We start from the raw sequence: 23,428 nt of genomic DNA on the forward strand, positions 1-23,428 counted from the left end.
AATTTCTCAAATAATGTCTGCTCTCAAGTTCATATTATACCTTTCTAAAAATTCGCTTTGTTCACATATTGACTGTGCTAAATGTAACGAAATAAGAACATCTACCATTATTATTAAGTACTGAAAATTAACGTCCGCTTAGACAGCCTTCACACCTCTTTCGGATTTTACCAAAATAGTCTCAAACATGTGTACATCGTTTGTGCACTTTGTGCACGCAAAACTGGTGTTTATGCACAAAACAATTTTAAGGTACTCAAATTTTAATTTTCGAGGCTATCTACACGGCAGCTCTTATCCCCGTAGATTGTCTGAATTGTTAGTGCATCGTTTGTGTACGTTGTGCAACAATGACGTCGTTTGTGTACAGAAAGGAATGTGAGATTTTGGGGTATCTTTCTTGAGCATAACCTTCCGATTGTTGCTGATAGGTTTCGGTTAGGTTTTCGACTTTTAAGATGTAGCCTAGAAAGTTTGGGACGATTGGAGCCAAACTTACAATATCACATCCATAATTCTTTGGCCTATGATTAAATAAAAAATAAATATGTTATACAATGAAAGGCTGTACTTCATAAATTTGTCATAATGAAACAAAACTTGCAGAATTGCTCTTCTTGAAGCTCTAAAAAAGCAAATAAGTTTTCAATTTTTCTTATCCTATTTGGCGAGAGCAAAGCGGCATATTCCCCCATGTAATGCCATGATTCGGTTCTTGTTTCTAGTATAGAAGGACTGGATGTTTGCAATCAAACTAAAAAGGATGAATAGTTTCTCGGCCTACAACTTAAAACAAACTAATAGTAATAATTAACTTGACCGTTTTCATATACAAAGTGTCAGGAACATGCCTCATAAATCTCTTCCAAATGGTAGAAAATTTTAGGAAATGACTCTCTATGGCTAAGTAATAAATGTCCATGAGAATTTGAAAAATAAAATAATTTTAAAATTTTAATCTTCAATACCTACTTTTAATCTTAATTTTAATCTTAATCTTACTTCTAATCTTTCAATACTTAATTTTAATCTTCAATACTTCAATACAAAGATACATAATTATATGGAGGGTATGGCGTCTTAAACTATCGGGCGGAATGTTTTCTGAAGTTCGAAGAGATTTAGGCCTTTGAAAAATGAGGTTCACATTATTTTTTTCACTTTGTGGTATTAACATTTAATAATGTTTGAAATGAATTACATACTTTGGCATCAATCAGCGGAGGCGAGGGATGACTTTTAGGCTGCTCCCCAAATTAGTTTTTTAAATACTTTAAAATTGTTTTGTGCACAAATGCCAGTTTTACGTGTACAAAATGTACAAATGGTTGAGATTGTTATGGTGAAATTCGGAATAGACGGGGGCTGTTTAAAGGACACCAAAAATTTAAGATAAACAGAGAAAAGAGGAGCTTCGATTTCAGCTTATAATTACCATGTGTGGTGATTCACTAGGTAATTGACTTATGACTTATGTCTACTGAACTGAACTCAGATTTATATTCGAATAAGAGAAACTGTTTTCGTACAAAATACGTTAGAATTCAGAGAAGTTCCTGTCTATATGAGGTTACTATAATGTTCGAGGGAAAGAAGATTGTATATGTATGTATCCAAGTGTGTCTTTAAAATATATAATTTCGTCCTGTAACAATATAAATACGTTTTATGGAAAAAAAATCTACCCATACTATAGAGTTGTCCATTTATAAATGTTTTACTCTATATGCTAATTTTAATACGTACAGCGATATTTTAAATTTTCTACACTGAGAATATCGCTAGCGGAACATTTCTGACAGGTGATTTTATCTATGAGAGTTTGGATGGTGACGTTATAGTTTGGAGAGATTTTTCCAGGTGAAATTATTTCTCAAGATGCACTGGATACGTGGTTTCGGCTGTGAGTTTTGTACTAAAAGTACTTTCACGCTTTGCGTTAACGTAAAGTAGGCTAGGTATGTTACTAAAATTAACTGGCTGAGAGATAAACGATGATGAAATACAGAAAATAAGACCCATTGCAAATGTGTATAGTTTAAGTTCGAACCAGTACACTTTGACTATGTAGATGAGATTTCACTAAAATAATTTCAGTTTTTATGGAAGTTAAATGGTATAAATTAACTCAATTAATGCTAAAATGTTGGTTCCACGTTTGGTGAAGAAAGATGCTAATTTGGTTTCCGTGGAAGTATATGTAGTTTGGTTACTATCTTACTCTCCACTTCTGGTTCTTAAGTAATCTTGTACCTAAAACTTAAAGTAAGCAAGAGATAAGTTATAAATGTTGTAATACCTAAGTGTATATATTATCGATTCCTATACATTACAATAACTTTGTTGCTTTAATTCCTAAGTCGAAATAATTCAAGTGTAATATTTCTTCATATTAATATTATTTTAAATGGATTATGTAAGAAATAATAACAACTATAACTACAAGTATAAGAAAGATATTTGTTTTTATAGTCTTCAGCAAAACATGAGAAATCATATGAACGATCCCTGTTCTTAATAAATTCGATGTAAGTGGAAATATGTGAGTACACCATTATATAATTTGGCAAATATCACTACTCTTTACCACTAGGAAATCTATTTTCTCAAGTAGTTATTTTTCTAGTCCGTGGTTACTGATGAACGACATTAAGCATTTACTTAATCATTTTCGTGGTGGCTGCACAGAAACTGCAAAAAATGTTTATTTGGTTCAATGACGAGTAACTAAATGAGAATCATTTTGGATTATTTGAAGCATATAACATGTAATCCTAACGACATATTGTCATAATATTCATTTAGTTATAGTCAATATGTAATACTGATACTAAGGAAAAGAAGCCTGCTTTATTTTTTATTTAGAATACTTTAACATATAAAACGTGGACCAAATTTCTTGTTGACGAAATTAATAATTTAAAATTTTGAAGAAATGATTCATCATTACAATATATCACATATAATTGTAGAGATAAGTAATAGATTAAACTTAATTATTACCATAATAGAATATTCATACGCAAAAAATCTACGGTTATTTTATTCTCTGTTATGATTCTCGGAGTACTTTAGCAGTTGTTTACATTTGACTATAACGTAAACCTTTCACGTGTTAATTTCGCGAACACCATTATTTCACACTTGTCAAGTTTTGTTTCGAACTATATACATGTGATTTTCATTGACTATATGTCTTATGCTTTAGTTATAAGTTTAATTATGGATTCAATATCCTTTATTTCTCACATTGGAAGCAGAAAGTGCATTGATTATATTTATGAAATCAGTATATATATATTCGTAGGTTTATTTAAAACAGTATATTGTTAATACAAATATGTCAATAGATAATAACAATTCCTTTTGATAAGTCAAAAATATGCGCATTAATTATTTTTAATTCTCAGTATCTTTGAACTTTTTATGAAATTCTTCTATCTTCCAGTATTTTAAGTCAATTTGAAAAGATCAAATTATATATACTAAATCAAATAGAATGCTTCCTGAATTTTTTAATTAAAAATTATAGGTTAGCACAAAAATTTAAAGAACAACATTTACTTTATATTAATATTAAAATTTATTAGAGGTTAAGTTCTAAACCTTATCAGAGATTAGAACAATTTGAACTTAGAGATATTTAAATTACAACTTTGAAAAACTTAAGCTCATAATAAGCATTAAAAATTACTTGATATGTGGTGAGCCGTAGGAATTAACTTTAATTCCATTAAAGAACTCATTTGAAATATCAATCGTCAAACACCATATTCAATTTGCTTTTTACACTATAAATGATAAAATACTGCCATATTGTAATTATTAGTGCTATATATTAACGGTATGAATTGAACTGACTTTATTGCACGTGAGGGTAATTTTCTTAAATTCACGATTATCGCTCAGTCGCATAAAATACCAATTGAGGAACATATAATGTAACTTAGCTATGATACTGCGCCAAATAATCTATATAATTCAAGTATTAATTTTAACTTTTCACCTTTTAGCAACCTCCAAATGAAGCCAGCGAAAATAATTTATGTTGGAATCATTAAAAGTTGATTTTGAGTTTAACGCTCCGTTCAGTAGCCAGGCTGTATGAGACGTGGACCTACTGATTATGTCTCGGGCCTATGGTTTAAAAGAAACGTCCCGACATTTCGCCAGTAAAACTCAAGAAAAATTTTAAGTAACCTGTACTCATAGTCGAATATTCAACTTAAAACGAAACCTTCCAAGACAATAATATTAACCACTGAGCCATGTCATTTGTCACCTTTTAAGTTACATGGTGATTAAATGAAAAATGTTGTAAAACGTACTCATTATTTAAAAAATAATAAAATGTACTGGAGCGCCTTGACGAATCGTACCAGGTAATTTTTATCAAAAAGTGCTACTTACTGGTTTTGCTAAATGCAATTGACAAAAACAAAATAGTTTCCTATGGGAGACTACCTGTTAATAGTAGTTTCAATTTTGAATATTCCAGATTTATTGTTGAATTTGTTGAGACACAAGTTGCCTGAGACCAAATTTAGAGCTTAATTTGAAATTAAATAATAAGTATTATGATTATATTTGAACATGTTTTCCGTGAATAACAGTACGGAAATAGCATATACATTATATGTATGAAATAAATATTAAGAATATTTATAAAAGTCATTTATAATTTAGCAAATTACTTCTACGCGATAATAATGCATTTGTCAAAATATGATAATTTCAGCTTAATGATTTCAGAAATCATCTTTTTTAACGAACTTGAATAACAATAATAATAATTGAAAAATACTTCTGAAGAATATATAAAATAATTTATCCAATATATTTGAATGGAAAGTACAGTGTACAAGTGTAGAAATTGCTCTTTACGTATATCGATTAGAGTAACTTACCAATGTAATAGTGTTGAGCATACGATGAACTGTCCACTGTATTCAATTGATGTATCCTATCTAACTGATATGTCTGAATCTGCAGAGCCGGGTTCGATGTGCGTGAGTCATTCATGTACTGTGCAGGGGAAAAATCAAGTTCTGCGTCATCATGCAGGGAGCGAACACTCTGCAAATTTCCATCATTGTTCACTCAACCGTGTTTCATTAATGGGAGACCTATTGCTGTAGGAGTTATGCATTGTAACGATAATCTCTGCTGATTACAGCAACTAGCATATTGTTTTCCCAAAACACCATATTAACATGGAAACAAATACACATGTTTGTAATGCAACAATTGAAGTTTGCATGTTACATGTTTGTTATGGCCCCTTATAATATAACTAAATATATGCAATAATTATATAGGTAAGAAACTCTTAAATTAACTATACATCATAACAGTAATTAGAAAACAAAACACAATTACTTTCATGTAACTTTTAATAATCAATAATATTACTATTCAAACGTTTCTTCATAATGTTAATAAGCACAGCATAGGTACAAAATTTGAAACAAATTAACCCTGTAATAACAATTAATTTACGTTTGTGCAACTAATTAACTACATAATAATTTATAATCTGTTTATATTATTAGTGCGTTAATATTTGAACAGTAAACAGCTTTCATCTTTATTTGTATTCTATTAGTTTTAATATTTTATACGCTTACTTGCTCCAACTAGTTCTAAATTTAACTTCTTGATATATAAATGTTTCTAACTTCTGTTTCCAATATGCCATTTATTTGAAACAAATATTCTATCATAAATGATTAACTAAAACTCGTATTTTAAATCTGACAAGTTGGTCAATAGTAATACAATCAAGGCATCTTTCTTACTTTCTTTCTTTTAAAATTAATTACACACACACACACACACACACACACACACATATATATATATATATATATATATATATATATATATATATATATATATATATATATATCAGCGTTAGTATAGACGATGGGCAAACTGAATTTAAAAATAATTCACCAAAACTACTACAGTACAAATTTTATACAATTATGTATGTTCTTGTAAACGTCACTATACTCTCAGTGCGTGCGGTTCTGGGTTCGATTCTCGGTGGGGCACGGGCGAAAAAGTATAGAAAGCTTTTTCAAGCCAGCCAGCCTGAATGAGATTTTCCTGGGTTTTCCTCATTCACACCAGGCAAAGTCAGGGGTGGTACCTAACTTATAGGTTCCAGGCTGTTTCCTTCCTTCCCTTTTCCCGGATAGTGTGCTGGCGGAGGGGCGTCATCCTTCATACGTAACGGGCTCAATGGCCATAGATGCTCACAGTCCAGAAATCTAAAATCCTAAAAATCCGTCCTAAATCACTATGCTTCGATCCTAGATAAGAAAGTGTAGATGCAATACTAATTATTTAGAGCATCAGTTAAAAAATACGAAAGACTATGAACAAAAATCACACATATATATATCTCATTATTTGCGATTTTAATAGCGCACAAATTTGACGAGATCATATAGTTAAAAAGTGATCACGGTTTTTAGATACGTTTGAGATTACTCTGATTTCCAATCTTTAGCATCCAGAGCTGAAATTAACAATAATGTTCTATAAATTAAATAAACTTTGTGTAAATTACTGCAACTGAGTTCAATTAGTAGCTTATTTCAGTTACTGATAACGTTTTAAAACACAAAATGAGTAAACAAAGTAGGTCTCAAATACTAATTAAGGGAGCATCCGAGACTCTTTATTGAAGATGATTCAAAAATTAATCTATCATATGCTCTTATACCACGTATGTCTACCAGAAACCAACAGCACGTTAACTGAAGTTCACACAGAAGAGATATGAGGCGCCTAGTAGCAAAACCACCAAATCCATTTTTTAAATCGAAACTGAGTTATCTATCGCTTGTTATATGTTTGATCTAAAGGAATTCCATGGAAACACAATTTTGTTTAAAATTTTAACATTTCATACTAAAAAACTAGTTCAAATATAGGACTTTGTACGAATGTATATGGAGCTTCACTGCACGTTTTGCGATATTACTTGAAATTAACCGAACTGGATGTGACGGATTTTGATACTAGGTAGAAAAGGGCTTATTCACAGTAAGTTTAAAATTATTAAGGTTTTATAAATGTTTCGTACTACAAGATATTTGAATATGGCTTGGAGTTCACATAAACAGTAAATTTTATTCTAAACCCTCGTAAAATCGTTCAATTACTTCTTATGTTTTTCATTTTAAATGCAAATGAAATGAAATTTCTTGGGTTATGTACTATGGTTTGGCTCTTTAGGCAAAAGGAGAAATATGATTACATAATTTCAATTATAATGAAAAAAATATGGAATGAGAATGTGAAAGGAAACGGGTAAGCCGAGAGAAAATTCATGAACACAATCTTTTTATTACAAACTCACATAGTCTGGAATTGAAAAAGACACCAGTAGCCTCAGCTCTCTACTTCAGAGCCACCGTGCTCCCTTTAAATACCAAATTGAGCAAAAACTAATTAATCAATGTACGAAGAAATCAGGGGAGTTATTCTTTTACTTACAAAGGAAAGAAATGGAGCAGTTGTAGAATAAAATTGTACTAAGTAAGAATATCAGAGTCAGAGTATTTGTTTCTCAGAATATCCATGTTAGTACTAGTTAAAGTTTAATTCAAATTAGTAAGGTCTATGGTAATTGTGTAATTTCTTCATTTGCAGACAAATTTCCTTTCAAATAAGCAGCTTCTTTCTAGGACCTTATTATTCAGAATTGTGCCAACGATACTTAAGATATTAGTATCTAAATATTTGGTGGTATAAAGACTTAACGAACATTTTCTATATTGTTACAAATATTTCTAAATATTACAATTTTTATTTCTCACGTTCGGCTCTGACCTAGACTTTTGAGCACTTTCATAATATTATCATTATATATTATCATATATATTATATATTTTCATATATTATCATCATTAACTATAAATTAACTTGAAAATGTATACGTTAGCTAGAATTTGAATTAAAGAAATAATAGTTAGGCACACAGACATAAACTTAAAAATTTGCAGAGCTCCTTCATTGGTAAGCGGGTGTTCACGTAAGAACATTTTTCGATCTCATTGCTATGAATTGTCTTATAAAATTTCTTAACATAAGCGGAGAAAACAAACATAATTTATCCTTTCAAACCTCTACCTGTTACACAATGCATTACAAAGAGTAACACACAAAAATAGTAAGGTTATTTATATTACTACGATGAATAATTTTGTTCCGAAAGAAACTATTATGATACTTTCCCAGAGAGAAATTGAGGAACATACGCAAATTGAATATTGTATTCCTTTATGATATCTAGCTTTATTATTATAGAAGTATTATTTGAATTTTTATTTTAGCGTGTATTCTAAATTATGATAAACCAGTTATTTAACGTGATTTATGTTTGGAAAACGTAGTGTTATGTGAAGTTTATGCAATTTTCAATTTACAGAATCAATATTGGGGAAAAATATACCAAACATGTATGGTAAAGCGGTATTTCTATGTTATATTAACTATAAAAGATAAATAGAATTATCGTGTAATATGTACAACTTAAGAAATAGAACATAAGTTAGTAATAAATTTGCTGTAAACTTTTATCACAGTTGTGAAAACTAGTTTGCTATTTTTCATTAGAAAGGAAAATTGCTCTTCAATGCACATTAAATCAACTTGTATAATGAGTATTATCTGGGAAATTTTTATGTACAAAGCTGAATACCGAAGAGAGTAAAATGAAAATGTACAGCAGTAAAGTACATGCAAATAACTGTGTATTCTCATTGAAATGATATAAGAATACAAATATTTCTCCCAGAGAGAATTTTTACCATTGATAAATTGGAATAATTGATTTAATTATGCAATTATTATTTAAGTAGTCAAGAGCTTAAGAACATAACAACCAGTGAAAAACTAGAAACTTAGCCTTATTTTATTACTTTAAAGTCGTTATGTTTATTGTTATAAATTATTAATAAACATAAAAGAGAAATATTAGCTAAATTCCTTATTCGTGGTTGTTATTTACTATCGAGAAACGAAGTAATAATGCATTCATTTGAATCAACACACATATTATAATTTAATAACTACAAAATTTGAATTACAAAATGATAGTGAGGTACACAGACATAAAGTTAAAAATTTGCAGAGATTTCTCATGGGTAAAAATTTTCAGATTAGCGTCCTCGTCTTTGGTGTGGGAAGCCTAGGTTCGATCCCCGGTAGAAGATCAAGTGGTTCGCATCCCATGTTAAGCTGTAGATTTATGTGCCATATAGCTTCGCTGCTGGAAGGGACACTAATCTGAAAATCAAGTCAATATTAAAATATATATATATATAATTGTGAATATGATTAAGTATCCAACATACTAATCGTAACTAACTGATACTATTTCCATCTATTATCTTCACCGATTCCACAAACAAAACAATAATAGTAAAATATACTGCTGTTGTAAAAATAAGATACATTCAGATAGTTTTCACGAACTTTCTTCTCTAGTCCTGACAGACGAGATATACACGGAGGGATATTTGGAATGTAATCACGGATGTAATTGTAATGAATAAACGATATTTTATATCAAACGTCTTATTCTAATTTGAAAGAAAATTAATGGAAACGCTGTCTGACAGACGAGCTTTCGGATCGTGAGTGATAAAGGACTAACAGCAAATTGCTATCATTCTTGATGATTTAAGGTTGAAATTTTTTTTCACAGAGGTTCAACAGTAGAATTCTCACCTTTGGTGAGAGGGATTTCTATTTGATCTCAGGGCATGTGAGCTTGCAGTGGACAACTTTGTATCCGTAGCTTTCCCACTGTTCTGTCATTTCCTTGCACATTCTCATTCTACCAATTCTTTCACAGCCATTTACTTTAATTAATCGTTCGTTTCTATAGCCTAAAGAACAAAACTGTGAGACGTAAAACTTGAATTACAATTCATTTAATTAAAATATTGGAATGTTCATCCTTTAACATCATAGTAATTATTATATATACTTTCCAGCCATTTGTTTTACAATAGGTGGATTAAGAATGGAAAATAAATGTATGAAAGCATAAATTACTAAATCTAGACTAAAATACTTTAATAATATTTACTTGACATAAAATATTTTATGTCTACTGAAACATAAAATTATGTTCAGTGTCAAGTTGAAACATTCTGTAATATAAATGTTGAATGATGTCGCAAATGGCAATCATCATGGTACATACAAATGGCAATCATCATGAAGAGATAATATTACTTGAGAAAATATAACGGTAAACAACGAATTACATTTTTTTATAAACTGAAATGAATATTCTCTCTTTATCCGTAAAGATGTTTACAATGATATAGTTTTACTTCCTAGGGCATAATACAGAACTAGAATATTATGTATAACAGAGTAGTGATACTTTTTACTTAATGCCTATTTGAATAAATAGTTTTTTTTAAAATTTTTTTCGAATTGAAATATATTTGGAAAAATGAAATGAAGTCTTTCAGCTTAACGTCCCACGATTATGCCCTTTGGACTAACGGAGACGATGATTAAACCAGTGGATGATGATTTAAGAATTGGTGGAATGCGAAATTGGGAGGAAATTGGGGTATCCTGATAAAACCCACGGACAAGATGTTGTCCACCAAAGACTTACTTAGCCGAGAATCAAACCAGGGACCTTACGAACCAGAGGTAAGCGTTGTATCACTGAGCCCCCGCCAATGTACTTGGAGAAAGCGAAATAATTACTGGTAGGACACATATTACTAAAACTAACTTAACGATTAATAAAACCCAGACAAAACAAATATATGTATTTGACCAAATACATAATCCTATTGTTGTGAATAGAATGGAAATTTGAAAGAATATTTGAATACTATTAAATACAGAGAATTGATGTAAAATTTTGTTTATTTGTTTTATACTTGTTTTACCTCTAGAGTTAAAAATTATTCAAAGAGAAAGTGAAAAAACTCGAAGAGAATAAAATATTAATGTTTTAATACTTGAATATGGTTTATGCCCTTCATATAATTGACACATGTACTGAAAGTGAGATGCAGGTTATTTAATAACTTACCTTTCAAAACCATATAAATGCTTCTCCCAATAAACTAAATATCAAAAGTCTAGGTACTTTGTAAGATAAAATATGATAATGATTTATCTTTGTGCATCATGACTACTTTGATTGGTATATACGGAAAACGTTTGGACTATTTTAAAAGAAAATAGTACAATATTTCTCTATTTCAGTGACTCAGGTTATAATGTATTCCTCCCGAAAATTTATTTTCGTAGTAAAAAGATATGAATATAAATATAGAATCTAGAATTACAGAATTGGTTTCTGAACAGCTGTGAAATTTTATAATATTTTCATGAGTAACATTTAACTATTCTTCAAATTTAAAGTATTGAAGAAAATAAAACCATAGTAATTATTATTTTATAAACTAAAATTTGTATGTTTGTTATAAAGTTACATGAAATGAGAAATATGCATTTAATGCAGAAATAAAGTTTTGATAGCATTCCTCGAAACCTACTGAGTCGTTTGAAATGAATTTTGGAATATAGTTAATACCTACCTCGAACTTATTTTCATGTCAATTTCAAAAATTCATACTTTTCAGTGTCTAGTGGATTGACAACATATGCCGAAATATTCAAGTTACGGAGATTAAATTTAGTATATAACCTTTTTAACAAAAATAAAACTAAACGCATTTCAGCGTTTTCGGTAGGACTGGGAAGTATCCCTACATTTTCTCCAAATTCAAATTAATAGTCTCTCTCATTATCACGGAAAAACAGCCACTGAATTGAATTTTGTAAACATTGTGTGCTTGAGTTGGATTTTATCCAGTCACTTTGGCTAGAATGCTTCTCTCAACGGAGTTCAAAATTTTATGTTAAAAATACCTTATCTTAGAAGTCGCTCAACAGAGAGAGAGAGAGAGAGAGAGAGAGATGAAAATCGATGTATACAATCGTAATAAGAATCAATTGAAACGGGTATATTTTAAAATAACATGCTTCTAAGTGGGAAGTGACCATTTCTAAAATCTTAGGATTAGGATTCAGATTTCTGGGCATTCGGTATCTATGGCCATTTAGCCCGTCACGTTTTGAGGGATGACGTCCCTCGACGAGCACAATGTCCCGGGAAAGGGAAGGAAGGAAGCGGCCTGGGACCTATAAGTTAGGTACCACCCCGGCATTTGCCTGGTGTGAATGAGGAAAGTCCAGGAAAACCTCATTCAGGGTGGCTGGCCTGTAAAAGCATTTTACACTTTTTCGACCGAGTGGCCCTACCGGGAACCAAACCCGGGACCGCTCGAAACGAAGCCGAGAGCATTAGCGACTACGCTACGAGAGCGCCACTTCTAAAATATTGTTAATATGTTTGTCCACTATACATATTCACAACTGAACCATTTGAAATGAGCTTTTGAACACAAGACCTACGTTGACCGAATTTTCAAAAATCATATCACTTATCACAAAAATCAAGGAGGAAAGGAAGTGGAGAATTGTGTCAAAAATAGAGCATATAAGCCGCTGCGTAAAGTAACTGTGAATCATATTTTATCCGAGGAACGCCTGCACTTCATTCGCTATTGAAATTTGCCCCAAATAAATAGTTACTTCGTATATTAATAAGTAAATATTTAATTTTTTTCTAAATTCCTACAGTTATATTTTGAATATATTCAGCACATTTTTTTCAAAAACATTATTTTGTGCATTTGTTAAATTTTAAAATATTATAATAACTATATCAGTAATAGTTTATACAAACAATTTGTAACTTCATTTCCTAATTGCTCGGTTCAAATTATAAAATACTGTATTACAAAATTATAGAAATGATTACTAAATATTATAAATAGCGCTTAGTAGCATACACTTAATAGCGTAAAAGTAAATTCATAAAATATAGTTCATATAGTAAATTTTATATATATATATATATATATATATATATATATATATATATATATATATATATATATATATATATATATATATATAATTTACTTACAGAAATTATTGTTGTACTGTATTAATACAAACGTATTTTGTTACTCTGAAGAACTTGTAGTACCAGAATATTGTTTGTAAATATTTTTATTTTCTCAGAATATTAAAAAGTTATCATTGAAATAATTTTCTTTCGTAAATTATTTTAAATTCACATATTTATGATTTAAAATATATTAACTATTATTTAGTGGCGTACATTATATGTTGTATTACTGATAGCTCAAATATTATGTTTTGCCGAATTCATTTTCTATGTTTTTGCTTTAATTCTGTTAATAGTTGAGGAAGGTTTAAGTTTATACTGCAGTCGATAGTGTACATTTCTTACAATTGATTCCTTCGAAAAGATGGTTTACAGATTTAGTTAGTTGTATTGAGCTGTAGTATGTCATTCAATGTGTTTATTGTTTTCATTTAGTCTGGCGTTACATATTCTTTCATTTAGATTCTTCATCTCAATTCAATAACTGTTAACATAATTATTAATCTGAAAATTGTCTGACATATTACACTAACCTTGAGTCAATACAGTTTCTTCAATCACCACGTCAACCATTTAAAGAGCTGTAAAAAGTGCATTTATTTGGTACTATAGGAAATATTGCTTAATGTATTCTACCACAATTCAACTTCCTTAACATATCTCATATTAGTTTGCAGCAATTTTTGTCAGGGTCAACTATATATTTTAACATTTAAAATATAGTTACTATTAAGTTGTTTTGAGAATTAGGAGCCCATACCGATAATTTTATTTTTCAGAGTTGACAATCTTAATCTCGCATGAAACTACGAATAATAATAATTAAGTGTGATTTTGGATTTATTTGCACTACCGACACTTTTAATATAAATAATCTCTTTGTAATTCGTATTATCTGTAAGTTTCAAAGAATGTAATCTAATTTAAATTGAAAATTGACTACTAAAAGCAAGATTATTATTAATAGTTTAAGAAAAAAGTTTCATAACATGCAAAACTGTGGAACCCTTAGGGTTCCAAAATCACTAGTGTCATTTATGAGGGAGAACAGAGAACAATGCCCCGCTTTTAGTTTATGATGTACATATATATTAAGCAATGATACAGCAATACACAAATAAAAAGTATAGAATACTGCTAATAACGGTGAAGAGCCTTGTTCCTTCCAAGAAAAACTTTAAATGACGAAAAAGCTAATCAATATTCAATAAATGTGTCAGGTGTCATATTTATGATACATATTATAATACTCATATGGTGATTATTTGTAATACTTACGAACCAAAGAGCACTATAAAATGGTAAATTCCAAGAGAAAATTGTGCCCTATTTCGACCTTTTTTTCTAGTGCAGTCATTTTGAGACTATTTAACCAGATACAACAGTGTATCACGACGGAAGCAAGAGAAAATGAGACACTGAAATCAATTGATGCAGATCTCGTTAGAAAATAATCCTTTGTAATTTTTTAAAATTGCTAATTTCTTGAGCACTGTCTCTTCCGATGTATCTTTATGATCTAAAATACAAAGCAATATGGCATTAGATACGCGAAAGATATTGAATTGAAAAGATTGATGTGACAATATGAAAAACATCGAAAAACACTGTTCGAGCGAACTTAAAATTAAACAAATTATTTTAAAATACGAGGATGAATTTATGTTAGTCGAAACTAAATCTTATGTGAATTAAAGGAATGATAAGTGAAATGAAGACTAGTGCGTCAACCGCAGAGATTAGTGAGTAAATGCTGTATGTTCTAGCTTTCAAAACATGAAAACTCAAATAAAAATATAATCTCATCAAAACATGCATATATTCCAGTTACTAGGTAAAATATAAATTTATAAGCAAATTTCAAATAGATACGTATTTGTTATTATTAAAGATATTAGACATTATTGCTAAATAAAAGCAAGGATAGGAATAGTTAACATATTTTGTAAATATAAAGAAAACATATTTTGTTGATTAATAGATAAAAGTTATGGGAGAAAATTGCCAATGTTTGAAATATAGGGGTATATTATACTCAGTTAAACATTGCAAACATGCGTAAAAAAGCTCTCAAAAATGTGAATTTAAAAATGATGAATTAAATCATATGGATGAAACACGTAACCTGTGAGGAAACTGTCAACATTTGCAGCGAGACCAAAGCTGCAGGATACATTTAAACAGAGGAAATTTTCTAATTGTATTATTTTCAAACACCATTTTTGTTATAACAGTGAAAGAAGAAGTGGACGGTATTAAAATGATTGGGAGATCAAGATTGAAATTGATTGACGGTTCTTGTGTCAAAAGGAAGAGATTTGTTGAAGAGTAGTCTGCATGGAAGCTTCTCATTTGAAGCAAGAAACCTGGTACTGATAATCTAAAAAGATATACAAGATATACAAGTAATATTATTGGAAACTTCTAAATGACAAGAAAGTCATACTTACAGCATATTGGATGTAAACATTTAAAGGAATTTACAGAAAATTAATCTTAACAAGATGAAGATCCTCGATGGAGCATTATACATATCAATCCATGTTAGTTCTTAAACCAAAACTAGAAATTAAGAAATTAAATATAGTTCTTCTTTATTTATCTAGTGTTTTACAAGATTAAAAGTGATTTCATATTTATTTATCTATTCAACATATTTGATGTTAGTGAGCTATACTTAATATTCTCTCTTAAAAATCTGACAACATATAGTTTTTGTGTATTTTGTTTACTATTTATTTTTAATTGCCACTTAGTTTTAACGCAGAAGAAATATTTTGGAGGGCAGTACTCTACTATAAATTCGCAAAAAAAAAAAAAAAAATACTTATGAATGAGCATTTGTTAAAACAACGTAATTCATGAGAACTAAATTTTCAGAAAACTAAAATAAATTATTGTAACAAAATTTCAATCCTAATATGACGAGTTTTCCCCATTTACGGATAAAAAAATATAATTTCAATACTAAATGATTTCCATATCCATTCAGATTCTGGAAAGCAGAGGAAAATGAATATCATTAAAGTTATAACCACAGTTTTTTAAAGAAATACTTATTCATAGAGGGTTTATATCCTTGGCCATCACTCACCACTACACATGTAGTTAACGTTCGTTAATGCTATTTGCTTTTTTAGTCTAAAATTCTCTGTAAGAGACTGTCGAGATTTAGTCCTTTTGTAATATATATGATGGGGGATTATGTGTGTATGTGCATTTCATACAGTCTTCATGTCCATTTATACAGATTTCGTTCTATGTGTTCTTATTGGAATATGCAAACAAATTTACTATCAAGAGAAGTCTTATATTTCTTCACGGTTTAATCATTGTTATACCCCAAATTAACTAATCAATGAATGCAATGGTGGGTTTTCTTCTTGTAATCTTTCGTATCTTCTTGCAATATTACCTATCAATATTAAAGATATTTTCGAAGATTGGATTACGTAAAATTTACGAAAAACTCACAAGGAGTGTAAAGTTGAAGAACATTCCTATATATATATATATATATATATATATATATATATATATATATATATATATGTGTGTGTGTGTGTGTGTGTGTTTGTGTGTGTATTAGTATGGAACATTCAGAGCACAAGAGAATCAAGTTCAAATGCCAAAGCTGTGAGAAAAAGAAACATAAAATTCTGAAAATCTACATTAGGGATTCGCATGAGTCGAGACATACTTTGTAAAATTCGAGACGGAGTCGAGATAAACATTTCTCGACTCAAATTACCGAGTTGAGACAGGAGTCGAGTCGAGACTGCTCGTAATAATCTCGACTCGACTCGAATGTCTCGAAAATCTTTCTATAATTTTTAATGTTATTTTGAAGAAAGTATTCACTTATAAATAGCCTGGAAATGAATTCCAACATTTATTACTTTAGAAAAGTACAGAACGCATAAACTTAGTAGTTAATCTTTCGAGATTAAGATTTAATTTTCAGCTCAATTCAGTTAATTAAAAACTAATAATTAATGTCGTGATATTTGATTGTACTTCAAATACAAAAATAACAATAATAATACTTGGTTATGTAGTTTGTATAAAACTATTGCTATAAAGTGAACTTTATAAATGCTCTGAATGAAATGGGAGGGTGCGAAATCGTCGTGTTCCAAGGGAACAGCTCCTTGACACCTTTACTGCGGGACGGAAACAAGCTTGCGGGTGCTTAATTTTCTCTGGGAAACATTCACGTTAGGATCTAGGTGTCTAGTGGAGCTCGAGTAAGGCACCATGACGGCCGAGGCCTATCGTACACTGCTTGTAGACAACGTACACCCCTTCATGGCGACAATGTTTCCCAACAGTACTGGCATTTTTTAACAATATAATGCACCATGTCACAAGGCCAGGAGTGTGATGAAGTGGTTGAAGGAAAACAGGGTCGAGTTCCAATTGATGTCCTGGCCTCCCAACTTGCCTGATCTGAACTCAATCGAACACATCTCGGATGTGATTGAACGTGACGTCAGAGCGCATAGCTCCCTCCCAGGAATTTACTGGAATTAGGTGACCCTGTGTGTGCACATGTGGTGCCAGCTCTCTCCAGTGACCTACCAAGGTTCATTGCGTTCACGCCAAGACACGTCGCCGTTGTTATCCGTGCCAAAGGTTGACATACTGACCATCAAGTAGGTAGCCATAATGTTCTGGCTGATGTATGCGTATATTTTAACTCGTATATTTTGCCTCGACTCGTATTTCGAGACGTGTCGTCTCGAATTCGAGCCGAGTCAAAAACATATTTTCGAGTCGGGACAACATTTTCTCGAGACAAGAGTCAAGACAGGCTTAAATCTCGACTCGACTCGACTCGTGCGCATCCCTAATCAACATGAAATGTCAGAAGTTTTGAAGTACGCTTCGTCCCTACAGAAGAAGTTGAAGCATTAGGAAGTTTACACACAATATCAGCAGCTGACACTGAACAATTGTTTTCCTTGTATGGGAACACAAACGTGTTGCTGGCACTTTTACATTTCATAAAAGTAGAGGTAGAGTAATGTTCAAATGTGCCCCTTAAGTTTTGTTCAAAACTGCCCCAACCGGCATGACAAATCAAAATTAGTAATGCAAAGACAGCATGAACTACTATGAAAGACAAAGGGCAATACTAGATAAGTTAATGTACTTACTTCTGCAATGAATGTCAGATAATATCGAAACACAGGCTTCTGGCAAAAATCTTACAAAACTTCAGAGAAATTCCAACTTTCCACCCCACAAATGTAACAAAGTACTGCTGTTCATCAACAGCTACACTAAAATGGTAGATAACAGTTTACAGGCACGTAACAGAGTGTTGCCAAGCTAAAAATTTTGAAACCACCAGATATGCTATTATTACTGTCCTGTTATCTTGAATGTTCTAAGGTACCCCCTGTTCAAATGTACCCCTTTCCCCTATATATATATGAAAGTATATGTATGTGTGTGTGTGTCTGTCTGTCTGTCCTTTATAGGCTCCTAAACCATTCATCCGATCGTCATGAAACTTTGGGAAGTTGTTGAGTACGCTTCCGGAAAGGTTTTTGGCATATTAAATGTATCCTCAGTGGCCTAGACAGGATTTTTTTTTTGGGGGGGGGGACCTCACTTATAACCACCCGATCACCATGAAACTTTAGTAAGTACAGTACAGTACTCTCCCGCGAAGGTTTCTGGTAGAGCATAGTGCATCTCTCCTCAGTGGCCTACCAGGATTTTTTGGGGGGCCATATCTATCTGTCTGTTTGTCCTTTATGGACTCCTAAACTATTCATTCGATCTCCATTAAACTTTGGGAAGTTGTTCAGTACGCTCCCGTGAAGATTTTTAACATATTAAATCTGTCCTCAGTCATCATTCATAACCATCCGATCACCATGAAACTTTGGTAGGTTGTTGAGTACACTCCCGCAAAGGCCCTTTGTAGGGCATAGTACATCTATCCTCAGTGGCGTAGCCCGGATTTTTGTTTAGGAGACCTGTGGGTTAGATATCATCTCAACATTTGACTCATGTGAGCGAGAAAAATTCAGGAAAAACCTCTCAAAATAGCTGCCCTGAAAAAGCTCTTACATCTTTTCGATCAAGTGACCCCACCGGGAATCGACCCCGGGGTTGCTCGCATCAAAGGCAAGAGCAGTAGCGACTACACCATGTCAAGCTGCAGATCTACGCCTCACATAGCCTTGCTGCTGGAAAGGACGTTAAAACTAAACCTTCGAAATTTCAATTATTCGTTGATTGATACATTTTTATGGGCATTACCGGCAGCAAATGCCTTAAGCCCGTAACGTCTGAGGAATGACCATCCTCGGCGAGCAAACCACCCGGAGAAACGGAAGCAAGAAAGGAATGGGGAGGGAAGGAAGTGGCATGCTGGGACCTATTTAAGCACCATCCCGGCATTTGATTGGTGAGAGGAAAACCCAGGAAAAACCTCAGTCAGGATGGCTGGCCTCAGAAAACTGTTACATTTTTTCGACCAAGTGACCCCACCGCTCACACCGAAGGCGAAATCAATTATTCGTATCGTTTTCTATCTTGAGAATATATATACTGTCTATATATATAAGGATGAAGAACAATTTCCAATAAGAAACGAAACTTTAAATGAGGTTATGTAATTCAACACGAGCTGCTTTCAATTCTCTTTGTCGTGTCTGGTTGCAGCCTTTTTTAAAAACATTTTTATTGAAAGAAAGAAAGAAACAAATAGTTTTAGGCATCGTTTATGTACTGCACAGTCCATCTAACTTTCACTTTCTTTCCAATCTGATTATACATACCATACATTAAGGACATCTGTTGGTGTGCCGTGAACGAAATGTTGATAATCGCGAAAACCTGTTTTTGTGCAAGAAATGATAAGAAAATTGGCCTTAGACTGCGTGGAATTGGCACGAGCCAATAAAAGCGAAGTATGAATATTCAAGTTGAAAACTGCTCCTGCTCGTTAATACAGATAATTACGGACAATTTCCCTAACGAATGCAACAATCGAGAGGAACCTTTCGATTGTACAAACTTTTCGCTAAGCAATCGAAACAATCTATAAGCGGAACCTCTCGATAACGAACCTTTCGATCGTTAGAACCTCTCCCAATCGCGCACCACTAGTTGGTTGAGTTCTGTTCTTGACATAAAATGGGCAAATCATAGACTTCCCCAAATTTTTTCGTACATTTTACAATCTGTGGATCCAAACAGTAAAAGTCCACCGAAAATGCAACTAATTAACTCTGCAATTTCTTCTAGAGAGAGATATATAAACGAGTAAAGAAATTAATTTTTATGGTTTGTCGATGTCTCCCATTTGATGGTCCACAGACCCATTGGAGTCCGTAGAATAAATTTAGGTTACCCGTAGCGCTATATACGTCTCAATTTGTAATGTATTCAATTTTACTAAAACATCAACTTGTAAGCTTTTCAAAGATGCAGGTGAAAGGATGTTGCGATATTACCATCTCTCGATATAAAAGAAACAACCTTCAGTTGAAAGTTCCATTATCGTTAAGTCAGCCACTTTCGGTCTAATATGAAACTAATTCTAGGAATTATTTTCTGTACCCTAACCTGTTCTGAACTCTGTTGATAAATAAATGTCAACGTTCAAGTCACTTTTGCAAACTTAGTAGCCATTTGTAATACATAAATGTTTAAAACACCTGAGCCAGTCGTACTGATGCAGTTACACGTTACGTTTATAGTCCGTTCGTGCTCATATCACATTCATTATACAGGTAATTATTTCTTACGTCTTATTAAAATGAAATTGTAGTTACAGACTAGTTCGTTCGAAAGACAATGTAATCTGCAGGAGGAAACAGAAAATTCTGTGTTGGCGTCTGATTTTGTTGATTTGGAGTTTAATGCTTGTTCTAACATCAATGAATCTACTTTTATTCTTTGTGAAGTGTACTTGAAGACAGGGGCGGATCCAGGACGGACTTCTGGGGGGGCGCCGAGGTTGTAATACTGCTACTTAGAGCTACTTGTAAGAGCTCCAAACTCTGGGATGGGTTTTATTTATATATAAAATAAGAAAGTTTCTTATTCTGGGAGGGTGATTACCCCGATTGTCCCCCTATACCCGCCCCTGCTTGGAGAATGGGTTTCTAGCGAAATTAACAAAGTATCTCTTTATCAAAGAACACAGCAAAATGAAAAATATTCGATATCCCTGATAGTATATAACACATTCTCATTTCAAAGATACAGACTTGGAACTTTTCTTCATTGCAGATTGATGATAGTATTCATATTACAAAGTTCATCACATCATATTAGTTTTCATTCTATGTATGGGGCGTTGAGAGCATAAGGAATTTAGACTAACTTTAATTTGAGTCATTTCAGACTCATTTCCAACTTAATATCTCTAACTGAAGCTCCTTTCAGTGTTTAAAAAGTTCATATATTGTTTTAAAAAAAACTCTTATAACGTACATACAGTGTAAACTTTTGCAATCTGAGCGTAAAACTTTGTGTTTTTCTCATACTTTCGGCAATTAGAGTTGAATTTTTGTAAACTGAGCCCACCATTATGTGGAAAGACAAAATTATTGAAGATGTCTTGTTTTCAAACAGAAGATGATCTAGAAAGTAAAAACTAAGAGGGGGGGGGGCAACCAGAATCCTGACTATGACAGGTATATCATGAGTTTATGGTAAACTTTCAAAAACATATATGTAATGGTTTCAATTATTTTTGTCACCGAAAAGCTGGAGGGCTTAACTCCCCTGGCCCCGGGCAAGATCCGTCTCTGTTTTCTAGTGAACTACAATGTACAGCGGAGTACATTCTTGAGGCTTTGTGTGACTCTTTTTGGAAAATTATATTCCGTTGGAAAAATGTGTGGGCCTGACTACAGATGATGCGCATTCTATGTTAAATACATAGTAAATGGAATATACCTGTAGGTAATAACATAGTAGACATTTTGGTGTTTCTGGGAATTGTTTTGGAGACCTTGATTGGCTAAACGTTTGTTTCAGTGTTATTCACTGGCTATTACATTTTTTTTTTTTTTTTTTTTTTTGATTGGAGAGTGGGTTAGCTTTCCTTGGAGGTCTACAACTTCTATTTACTTTGGTCACTAGACACTAGACACTAAACACTAGACAGATGGTAATCGGCGTCCACCACATGCGAAACATAATACCAGATGCCGATTGTCTACCTCAGCAATAAACGTTATCAAGATATATTTTAAAAACTGGATTTCCTTGTGTTATTAAGTGTATAACGGCTAAAACTACATTCTAGCAAAATTCTATCCGACTGCTTACATACCAAGTGTGATACTAGAAATAACTTTACGCTGTCTGTAGAAAAGAACATTAAAGTATTCACCACGGATAAATAACTGAGTTCAATTAAAACCCTATTGAAGAATTGCAACTGTATTAAGGTAATTACGAATATATGTATTATCTGTGTAGCTCTACTATTGTATGTTTTGAAAACTATAAATATGGATAATTAAAGATTGCTGTCCTCAATATGTTTGTTCTGCCTTTGAAGCTCCTCTTTTTACTTTATGAGCTTCCTCACAAATGTACAGGTAACAGAAGTGTGATTTAGAGGGATCTTGTCTCACTTCCCTCAAAAGTGCCTTTTTTGTCGGATGTGTTATTATGCAATCTAGCTCCCTTGTAGGTAAGGTACTCTAGTGGGAAACGACCTATCCTTGAAGGTGTAGCATCTTTTCTGCTTTGCCTGGGAAAAGGGGGCAGATGCTCCTCCGACATAAGTTTCAATTTTATTTTACTATATTAGTATATAATCGATTAGAATGTATTGAATTTTGAAACTCGGGGCGATTTACCCCTTGCCCTCCCCAAATGACGCCCTTGCTTTCAAGGTAGGTCTTGGATGATAGCTTCTCCACCTGCTAACTACACCGGATTAACTTTGTAGTCGTTGTTCATAGCAAATTTTAGTAGTAGGACAAGGCACATAGTGAGATCATTATTACAAGAAGCGAGATGACTTGTGTGGCTCAGACATCTCCTAGGTGAGGCCTCGGTAGGATATCTTTTACCAGTGGTATAAGTAAGAACTCCTCGCTCCCTACCGTAGATAACGTGGAATGGAGTCCCTTCTTCATGTTTCTATTGAAAAAGAAACAATACGAAACACTGGCTGATTATTGCAAGTTTTAAGGAGTACTTACTGATGCCATAATGGCTTGTGAAATTAATTACTATAGTTCAGAAACCATTACTGCTCAGTGCTTTATAAAAGTCCTACCTATATGAGTTGTTCAGTTAGGAACTGGTCTTTTTTTCATTTACAGCAAGCAGATCCTGGAAAACTGAGAAAAAGTGTAGGGTCTGTACATTTTGTAAAACGGAAAATATTTGAGTGTGTTC

At 32.3% G+C, this 23,428-nt stretch overlaps 1 protein-coding gene and 1 long non-coding RNA gene across 28 annotated transcripts in view; one reads left to right on the forward strand and one right to left on the reverse strand.

Annotated features, from left to right (window-relative positions):
• The window catches only part of LOC145664324 (uncharacterized), a 1,583,153-nt gene extending 1,578,122 nt beyond the window's left edge, over positions 1–5,031 (reverse strand). For all 25 annotated transcript variants that reach the window (XM_081730946.1, XM_081730945.1, XM_081730944.1 and 22 more), the window contains exon 1: positions 4,908–5,031. The gene's annotated coding sequence lies outside the window, so the exon portion shown is untranslated. The remainder of the gene's footprint in view (positions 1–4,907) is intronic.
• Positions 1–23,428, forward strand: part of LOC145664335 (uncharacterized) — a 580,590-nt gene that overhangs the window by 359,166 nt on the left and 197,996 nt on the right. The gene's annotated exons all lie outside the window — the stretch shown is intronic.

The sequence above is a fragment of the Thermobia domestica genome, chromosome 11, assembly GCF_964235325.1.
Source record: "Thermobia domestica chromosome 11, izTheDome1.hap1.1, whole genome shotgun sequence".
Classification (NCBI taxonomy): Eukaryota; Metazoa; Arthropoda; class Insecta; order Zygentoma; family Lepismatidae; genus Thermobia; species Thermobia domestica.